This window comes from Rhinolophus ferrumequinum, chromosome 8, assembly GCF_004115265.2.
Source record: "Rhinolophus ferrumequinum isolate MPI-CBG mRhiFer1 chromosome 8, mRhiFer1_v1.p, whole genome shotgun sequence".
NCBI lineage: Eukaryota > Metazoa > Chordata > Mammalia > Chiroptera > Rhinolophidae > Rhinolophus > Rhinolophus ferrumequinum.
The window spans coordinates 54,004,076-54,013,640 of record NC_046291.1 but is presented as its reverse complement, the minus strand read 5'-3'; the positions used below and the strand labels follow the sequence as shown (position 1 = coordinate 54,013,640).

Sequence of the window (9,565 nt, the reverse complement as noted above, 5' to 3'; positions counted from 1 at the left end):
GTTTCCTCAGAATAGAATATTCTATTAGATAACCATAATACTGAACAAAGTACATTTGTCTAATCTACCCTCCATATATCAATTTTGTTAGTTGACGTATACGTGTGTTCAGTAGCATTCCTCAGCCGCGAGTACAGGATCCAGTCTAGGGTCAGGTATTGCATTTTTTGGTCACATCTGTTTAGCCTCCTTTAATTTGTTTTTTATGACATTGATCCCTCATCCCCCCTACACACCATTTTTAAAATTCATGAATTTGTGTTTCATCTTTATTGCAGGGACAATGCTAATCTTCTCTCTATCATTCTAATTTTAGCGTATCTGTTGCCAAAGCAAGTACCTCACACCATTTTGTTTTAACAGTGTGTTCCTCATTGTGTGTTTGTCTGGTATTTCCTCATGGTTAGATTGAGGTTATGCTGTCTCAGCTGGAATACCACCCAGGTGATGTATGTTCTATCCAGGGTAGGTGTTGGACAATTTCTCCATTGTCTGCTGCTCTTTTGGTTTTTCCTCCTTTGCTACTAATAAGCAATATGTGGGGGGTCATGTTAAGACTATGCAGTTAATATCTGAAGAGCAACTATTGTAAGACCACATTTCTCATGCCAACCACTGCGACTTACAGATGTGCCCACTTTCATCCTAGAGAGGCTCCTTCCATTTCTCATGACCACAAGCCTGTCCTTTCTTGGCTTAGAGCCCTGTCTTGGGTTTGCTTACCTCTCTTGGGTATGCTATATCAGGAGTGGGATCAGATCTGTGGCTGTTAACGCTGTGATTAGGAAGCTGCAGATGGAACTGGAGCAAAGAAAAAGAGGAAAGAAGAAATATTAATAAGGGGGTTCTTGTTGAGAGGGGAAATGGCCCCTGGAAGCCTGGCTTATAACTCCAGGAAAGGGAGAAACAGACTGGAGAGCGATGGGAGATTAGGGAAGTTGCAGTCACTGAGTCACACTAGTGAAGTTTGACCTGTGAAACTGAGCCTTGGCCTCTGACGTACTGGGTCAGTAGCCCGGGCCCTTGTCTTTGCAGAGTTCTCAGTAGATAGCAGCGTCTTGGAATGTCTAAAGAAGGATGCTCTCTAAAGCAAGGCTGGCAGCTGCCAAGGTTTCTAAAAAGACCAAATGATCAACAAAGATGTCCCAACTTGAATTGCTTCAGAGCCCCAGAGGAGCCATTTGAGCTCCTGTCCAGACCCCTGGCTGTGCACTGCTGTTCCAAGGACCAAGTGGATGCCAAGGTGCCTGACAGAGCCGAGCTGTGCTAGAAACACAAAACTGGCCAACCATTCACTACGAACATCTACCCACGTACCAGAGAGCCAGGTTTTCACCCAGCTCTTCTGCAAACAAAACAAAGAAGTAAATCAAAGTGTCTTCATTATTAAATTCTATTTATGAACCCCAATAGGCTTAAGAGAAGCCCCTTTAATTGTGGGTCCCTGAAGAAGAGCTACAAAGAAGCACTGAGAAGATTCTCTACCAAGTTGGGAGGGTGCTGTGGAAGATGCCAGTGCAGACATTTTGTATCCATCCATCCACCCATCCATCCATATCCATCCATTCTTTCAACCAGTGAATATTTCTTAAATAGCTGCCATGTACCTAGAGACCAAAGTCACTGAGCTGGATATGGGGAGAGGAGAAAACTCTCTAATAATAAAAGGAGAAACAGTTCTGTTCTGATTGGGTGAATAAAGGAAATCTTTACTTTTCTCCCATCATTATGAAAACGTATAGCCTCTAATAATATTTATAAATACAGAATCTAGAAGCTACTGAAAGAAAATAACTTTCATTTTTCTTACTCTAAGGAAAGAAAGTAAAGAAGGAAATATAAGCTGATCATTAATTAGAATCTAATTAATGATTAACCATTAAATCTGTGAGGTGTGGGGCTGTTGAAAGGTGGTATTTTGTTTTGCCATTGGACTTGGGACACAACGCAGACCCTAAAGTGATTCAGCACTTTTCTATGCCCTCTGTCGTGAGCATGTAGAAAATAGGTCAAGTAAGCTGGAAGCTGCCCAGAGGGGAGAAACTGGAAAGAAGCTCTGTCTGTCTGGGGATGTGAGATGCAGACGCTAGGGCAAGAGCCCCTGCCTCTCCAGGGAACCCCCACCCCCAGCCTTGATGCTTAGGGATGGTGGGGTGCCTCAGCTGTACTGCACCAGGAGATTATTGGGGAATGGAAGCAGCAGGACTTCTGAGCCAATGCAGACTCCTGGGAACCGTTAAGATTTCTGCTGTTTGAGGAATTAAATGGTTGGAGGCTCACTCACCCATTGAAAATGCTCCCCAAGGTTGTACTCAAATGTTGGGCAGGGGTTTCTCCTGGTACTGAGAAATTCTGGGGCTGGATGGTGTGCTGCAGGGAGAGGTGCCAGAAAGGAAGCCGTGCTTGGAGCCATTTCTGCAGTGTGGCATCTGACAGCCTGATGTCCCTCATGGGGAATTGGCCTACTCGAAGCCAAACCTAGGGAACAAAGCTTCTTCTTCCAATCAGTCTCCAGGGCTGGGACAAGCCCTCATGCTTTTAATAATTCTTTGTAAGGAACGAGGCAGTAGTTGTCAGGGCACCTCCTTCTGACAGCCCCTGGCCTTTCTGTCTCTGGCCACAATCACTGACAAGTCTTTCCTTGAGTTATTTATTTGTTGATCCAAGCAATTGGTTATATTTCCAGCCAGACTGATGGATGCCTATGACAATATCGAGAGAATGAAGCGTACCTGAAGTTTAGTCTCCTTTGTGGGAAACCCACCATCCGTCATTCTTACCAATTTAGGACACGGGCCAAGAATCACAAAGTAAGAAAAGCAAAATAAACAAACAACACATCTGAGAAGCCAGAGTTGATGTCACAAGATGTTTCATTTGTTTTATTTATTTATAACCTACTGAGTTTCCAAAAAAAAAAAAAAAAGCATCCAAGCAACTTTAGATTGTTCACTTGTGAAATCTCTCAGGGCCGCATTCAGAATCCATTTACACTAAGTTTATAAGTAATTCTCACAATTTGTTTATGCTCTCAGATATAAAAAGCAACAAATAATTAAATGTGGAAGAAGTTACTACAGATAGGTAAACCTATAGCAGCAGGAAATGACAGGTGACAACAAGAGGGGAAGCAGAAAAACTACTATAAAGTCCTGAGAACTCAAAACCAGCCATCTAGGCCCATATAGTGTAGGGTAAAATAACCCTTGGAGTTTTAAATCTATTCTAGAATGGGCCATTTATTGATATTTTCATGGATCACTCTGAGTCTCTAAGAGAAGGTAAAATTATGCTTTGCCTTGTTTAGGAAGTTGGAATATGTTTTTTAGGAGGTTTTTGTCTCACATCACTAAAATTATAAAGTTTTTGGTTTAAATGATTAAATTTTCAAGTATTCATAGGTTTAGTTATGTAGAATTTCTCATGGTACAAGATTCAGAGAAGCCCATGGAGAATTTTCAGCTTGAACACAGGTGTGTTTGGGGTTTAAATAAATTGACTCTTGATACAAATTATACTTCTCATCTTGAAAGGTGTAATTTGGGGCTTCACACAGACCTTTGCAAATAACATTAATATGATTCATATAGCAATGAATCAGAACCACAGGACCTATTTTTCACTTGGAATTCATATGGGCTTACAAATAAGTGACCAAATGGATTTGGTGCCTCCCCAAATTAAAAAGAAAATTTAGAAATACAATTCAAGATGTTTGATCTGCTAGAACCATGTGTCCTTTTGGTTTGGTTGGTTATGTCCTGGACCGCCAAAATTGGCTGAGTATAGGGCACACTGCCCAGTGGTCTTTGGCTGCTAAGATTCCAGTCCCCTTCTTACTTGAAGGAAATCCTGGTGGTAAGCTAAGCTCTACTTCTCATATAGAAGCCAGAGGGGCCGAAGCATCTCTCCTAGACCCAATAGAGTGTGAGCATGTGACCCAGGATTGACCCACAATTAGCCTTGGCCTTTGAAGCCACAGGGAGTGCTAATCATTGGTGAAATCTGCACTGTTTTAATAATATAGGGAGGAGTATCAAGATAGGGGGAAGTGACTGCCCTTGGAAAAAAGCAAAGTAAGCCTGTAGGATAGTCTATGGTGTGTGTGTGTTTGTGTGACAGAAGTGTTATACCTTGAGGTATGGGTGACGATGAACCAAGGAAAGTGAAGGCAGTAGTATCAGAGAGAGTCCCTGGATCTACCCTAACATTTATATACCAGGGTGAGACCCAGGCTGGATCCAGTGATGTAAAGAGTGAACATAATTTTGATAATAGTAATAAAAATACCTTATTTGTTAATGGTTAATATATGCTAGGAATTAGCATGAATTTCTCTTTTAATACTCATTGTTAACATATGTGGTGGGGCCTGTTCATATCCCCATTTTATAATGTCAGTCATGACTGCTATGTTGCCAAATCCAGGGATCATTTTTAAGTCCTCATCTTGATATTTAGTGGCATAGAGTAGTTAAATCTATCCCTTCTGTGGAAGTTTGCCTACTTAGTTCTCTAGGACACTATAATCTTTTAGTAATCCCATTATCTGACCATACTCTGTTTCTTTTGTCATCTTCTCTTCCCTTGCTCCAATCACTTCAGTGGGGGTCTTCAATCCTAAGCTCTCACCCTCTCTATGAGCAATCTCATAATTTATAGTACCACCTGCATCTTGTCTATGCTTAAACAATAATAAGAATAACTGAGATTTATTGAGTAATTTCTATGTTCCAGGTTCTTTTCCAAGTGGTTTACATGCAATAACTCATTTAATGCTCAACATCATGAGGTAGATCCTCATATCATCTTGGTTTTACAGAAGAAGAAACTAAGGTATAGAGGCTGCTCAAGGTCACAATGCTAGTAGGTGGTGGAGACAATGTTCCAACCCATGTGGTTCAGTACAAGATCCTGAGTATGTGGCCAGAAATTATATAATAATGAGGCCCTCTTTAAGAAAAAGAATGCAAAATTACAAATAAAAATTAAGTAGAAAAGTAAATATTTATTTAGAGTGAGAAATCATAACAAATTGCAAATTTTAAAGAGGGGAAAGAAGCTTCCACTTTTGGCTAAGATGGAATAATAGGGACCACATTTACTTCCTACTTACTACAACCACCAAGAAAAGTGGACAAAATATATAAAACAAGTATTTTTTAAAGACACTGTATATCAAGCAGCAAAGGACCATAGTCCCTGAGAAATCAAATAAACCTTACAGTTGCCCTGACTGACTTCATTTAAAGTTTCCAGGTTATAGTACAAAGAAAGGAAAGAACTGCACAGAGAGAGAATTCCAGAGATTTGCAGAGGGTCCCCCTTAAGTATTTGGCCGAGTGCTTATTAGTGCATGTGTGTGAGGAAACCACACTTTCTGGGGAAGGAAACAATAAAAGGATTAAAAGGAACAATACCTACTGTTTGTACAAGGCCAAGAATAGTGTCTCTTCTGAACAGCCAGACTGGAAACCCTGATAATTCTCAAAACATTAGACAGAATACTCAGAAGAATATTGCCTTAGTAGTGGGAAAGAATTAGCTCTAGATAAAGTACTGATCTGCTTTTGTATAAAAAAAAAAAAATCATAAAGACAAGATGAAAAAGAATAAAAAATTGTTTCCTAGTAACTGCATCCCAGAACAAAGCCAAGAATAATTATAGCAATACAAATATAGCCAGCAGCCAACAAGAAAAATTCATAATGACTGGCATCCAATACAAAAAATTACTAGGTATGTAAATAAACAGGAAAATAAGACTATAATTAAGAGAAAAATCAAGCATAATCAACCTAGAACTCACAGAGATGTTAGAATTGGTAGACAGGAGCATAAGAACAGTTATTACAAATGTATTACATATGTTTAAAAAGGTAAGTGGAGATATGAAAATTATTGGGAAAAATTCAGATTGAATCTCTAGGGATGAAAACTACAATGCCTAAAGTGAAAAATACATTGGAAGAAATGACAGATTAGACACTGCAAAAGAAAAGAATAGTGAACTTGAAGAAACAGTCATACTTAATAATTCTAAAATAAAGCAAACATAGAAAAAATAATTTTAAAAAATGAACAGAGCACCCATATGCTGGGGCACATCTTCAAGTAGCCTACTATAAGAGTAATTTGAGTTCCTAAAAAAGAAGTGGGCAAAGAAAAATTATTTGAAGACTAATGGTCCCCAAATTTCCAAATCTCATTAAAACTACATGAAATTTAATGAACCCCAAGCACAACAAATATGAAAACCACACCAAGGCACATCATAATCAAATTGCTGAGAAAATCTGAAAAGCAGCTTAGAGGAAAAAATGACAGGTTAAACTCAGAGGAAGAAAAATAATAATTAAAGCAGGTTTTTCATCAGAAAAAATATAAGCAAAACACAAGACAGTGGAGTAACATATTTAAAGAACTGAAAAATAAAAACTATAAATACAAGATTTTATACCCAGCAAAGACATTTTTCAAAAATGAAGCCTTCTACAGACATACAAATGCTGAATGACTTTATCACTAACCGACTCACAATGCAAGAAATATTAAAGGAAGTCTCTCAGGCAGAAGAAAATGTACTAGATAGAAATACAGATCTACAAAAAGAACTCAACAGTACTTGATAACTACGTGGGTAAATATATAAGATTTTATCTTATATTTAAATCTGTCTATTTAAAAGATAATTGATCATTAGTCATCAGGGAAATGCAAATCAAAACCACAAGGTAATACCACTAGGATGGCTATATTAAAAAAGATGAATAGTAACATGTGTTGGTAAGGATGTGGAGAAATTGGAACCCTTATACACTGCTGGTCAGTCTGTAAAGTGGTGCAGCTACTCTGGAAAACAGTCTGGCAGTTTGACAAACGGCTAAACATAAAGTTACCACATGACCCAGCAATTCTACTCCTAGGTATATACCCAAGTGAAATAAAAACATATGTCCAAACAAAAAAACATGTACATGAGTGTTGATATTCATAATAGCCCCAAAGTGGAAACAACCCAAATGTCCATCAACTAGTGAATGGATTAAAAAAAAAAAAAAGTGGTACATTTATATAACGGGATATTCAGCAATAAAAAGGAATAAAATATTGATACATATCAAAACATGAATGTACTTTGAAAATATGCTAAGTGAAAGAAGCCAGTTATAAAAGGCCATGTATTATATGGTTCTATTTATAAGAAATGTCCAGGAGAGGCAAATCTATAGAAACAGAAAATAGGTTAATGGTTACCTAGGACTAGGAGGGATGCGGGATTTGGGAGATATTGGCTAAAGAGTATGGGGGTTTCTTTTTAGGGTAATAAAAATGTTCTGGCATTGCACAGTCTTGTGAATATACTAAAAACCACTGAACTGTACACTTTCAAAGGGTAAATTGTATAGTATATGAATTATATCTCAATGAAGCTGTTTACAAAAAAATTCACTGCTTAAACAAAAATAATAGCAATTAATTGAGTTTTATAGCATATGTTGAAGGAAGATGCATGAAAACATTGTATAAAGTCCTGGAGGGAAGAATTAAAAACGTACTGTTGTAACATTTTTATACTTTAAGATAAAGTGGTATAATATAACTTGAAAGAACACTGTGACATGTTAAAGATGCATAATTTAATCCCTCAAAGTAACCATGAAAATAAGAAAACAAAGAGTTATAGTTAATAAGCCAATAAAGGAGATAAAATGAAATTGTAAAAATGACTCATCCAAAAGGAGGCAGAAAAATGGGGAAGAATAAAGAGCAGAAAGGACAAATAGAAAACAAATAACAACATGATAGACTTAAACCTAGCTTTATCAATAGTCATAATAAATGTAAATAGTTTAAACACTCCAATTAAAAGGCAGATATTATCAAATTAAATAAAGAAGCAAGAACCAATTAGATATTGTCTGTAAGAAACACACTTTAAATACAAAGACAAAAATAAGTCAAATGTAAATGATGGGGAAAGTTTACCATGTTAATGTCAATCAAAATGAAGTTGTAGTGGCTATATTAATATCAGGCAAAGTATATTTCAAATAAAGACTATTACCAGGGATACAGAATGGTATTTTCTATGATGAAGGGGTCAGTCCATCAAGAGGGCATAAAAATCCTAAATATTATGTACCTAATAACAAACCTTTAAAATGCATGAACTGAAAACTAATGTAAATGCAATGAGAAATAGCCAAATCTTCAATTATAGCTAGAGATTTTAATATCTATCCTCAATAGTCAGTAGAACAGAGAAACTAAAAAACCAACAAGGATATAGAAGACCAGATCAATACTATCAGCACTATCGATCTAATTGACATTTAGAGAGCACGCCACCTAATTAGAGTGGGATACACATTCTTTTCACAGTCCATTTACCAAGATAGACCAAAAAAAAGTCTCAATACATTTAAAAGGATTCAAGTTATTTAAAGCATGTTCTGTAATCATAGTGGAATTAAATAAGAAACCAATGAAAGAAAGATAGCTGGAAATTCTCCAAATCTTTAGAAATTGAAGAACACACATCTAAAAGGGTCGAAAAAGAAATCAAAAGGAACATTAGAAAGTATTTTGAACTCAATGAAAATAAAAGCACAACCTATCAAAGAGAAGGTAAGGGCAGGTTGCAAAGGATTATAAAGGATCCCAAGGAAAGTTTTGAGGGTAATGGCTATCTTCACTATCTTAATTGTGATGTAATTCAGTATCTTGATGGTGATAATTTCATAGGTGTATAGTTATGTCAAAAGTTATCAAATTGTACACTCTATGTGCAGTTTATTCTATGACAAATCTCAATAAAGTAGATAATAAAAAGTCATTTTAAAAAGCTGACAGGTACTGTAAAAATAAAATAATCCAGAAAAATAACACATTTTTAGGAATCAGCGTTCTGACATATTTTTGAAGTATTTTTTCCTGAAAATTTTTTCTGAATACTATTAAATTGCCGTTCTATATGACAAAAATTTTGTAACATTGTTTTATACAGAGAGAGTAGAAATAATTCAGTCTTTCCTCCATCATTGTTAATCAAAATTGTTTTTTAATTATTTACATTTGAGAAAAGTTTCGAACTATTTTTGCTGCATTGATGACAATTATGTATTCTGCTTTGATATCATTAGACATCATCAAAACAAGGTGAATCAGATACACTAAAATGAGATTCGCTGGGATGCAAAAAATCTTACGTTTTCATCTATAGATGTACTTCCTATTTTTAGTGCTGCTGTAGGATTGGGCCCTATCAACATAGGAATTTTGATATATTCTCTTTTCCATAGTTTCAATTGTATGTGCTGCGTTTTAAAGTATAATTACTGAGGGCCTATAGGTACCCGCCACTATTCTGTGTGCCTCAGGTATAGTAGTGAATGAAATTGCAAAAAAAAAAAACACAAAACAAACAAACAAAAAACAACCTTGTCTTAATGGAGCAACATTTTAATGACAGGAAACATCAAACAAAGTAATAAAACTCAAAATGTGTAGTATGTTATGTTGTTAAGTACTATTGAAAAAAATAAAGTAGGAAATGAGGATG

At 36.4% G+C, this 9,565-nt stretch overlaps 1 non-coding gene across 1 annotated transcript; it reads right to left on the bottom strand.

The window, feature by feature from the left end:
• Positions 1 to 232: 232 nt before the first annotated feature.
• LOC117026404 (U6 spliceosomal RNA) lies at positions 233 to 336 on the bottom strand. Its single transcript, XR_004423755.1, has one exon. It is a non-coding gene; the product is annotated as a U6 spliceosomal RNA (small nuclear RNA).
• Between the last annotated feature and the right edge of the window lie 9,229 nt (positions 337 to 9,565).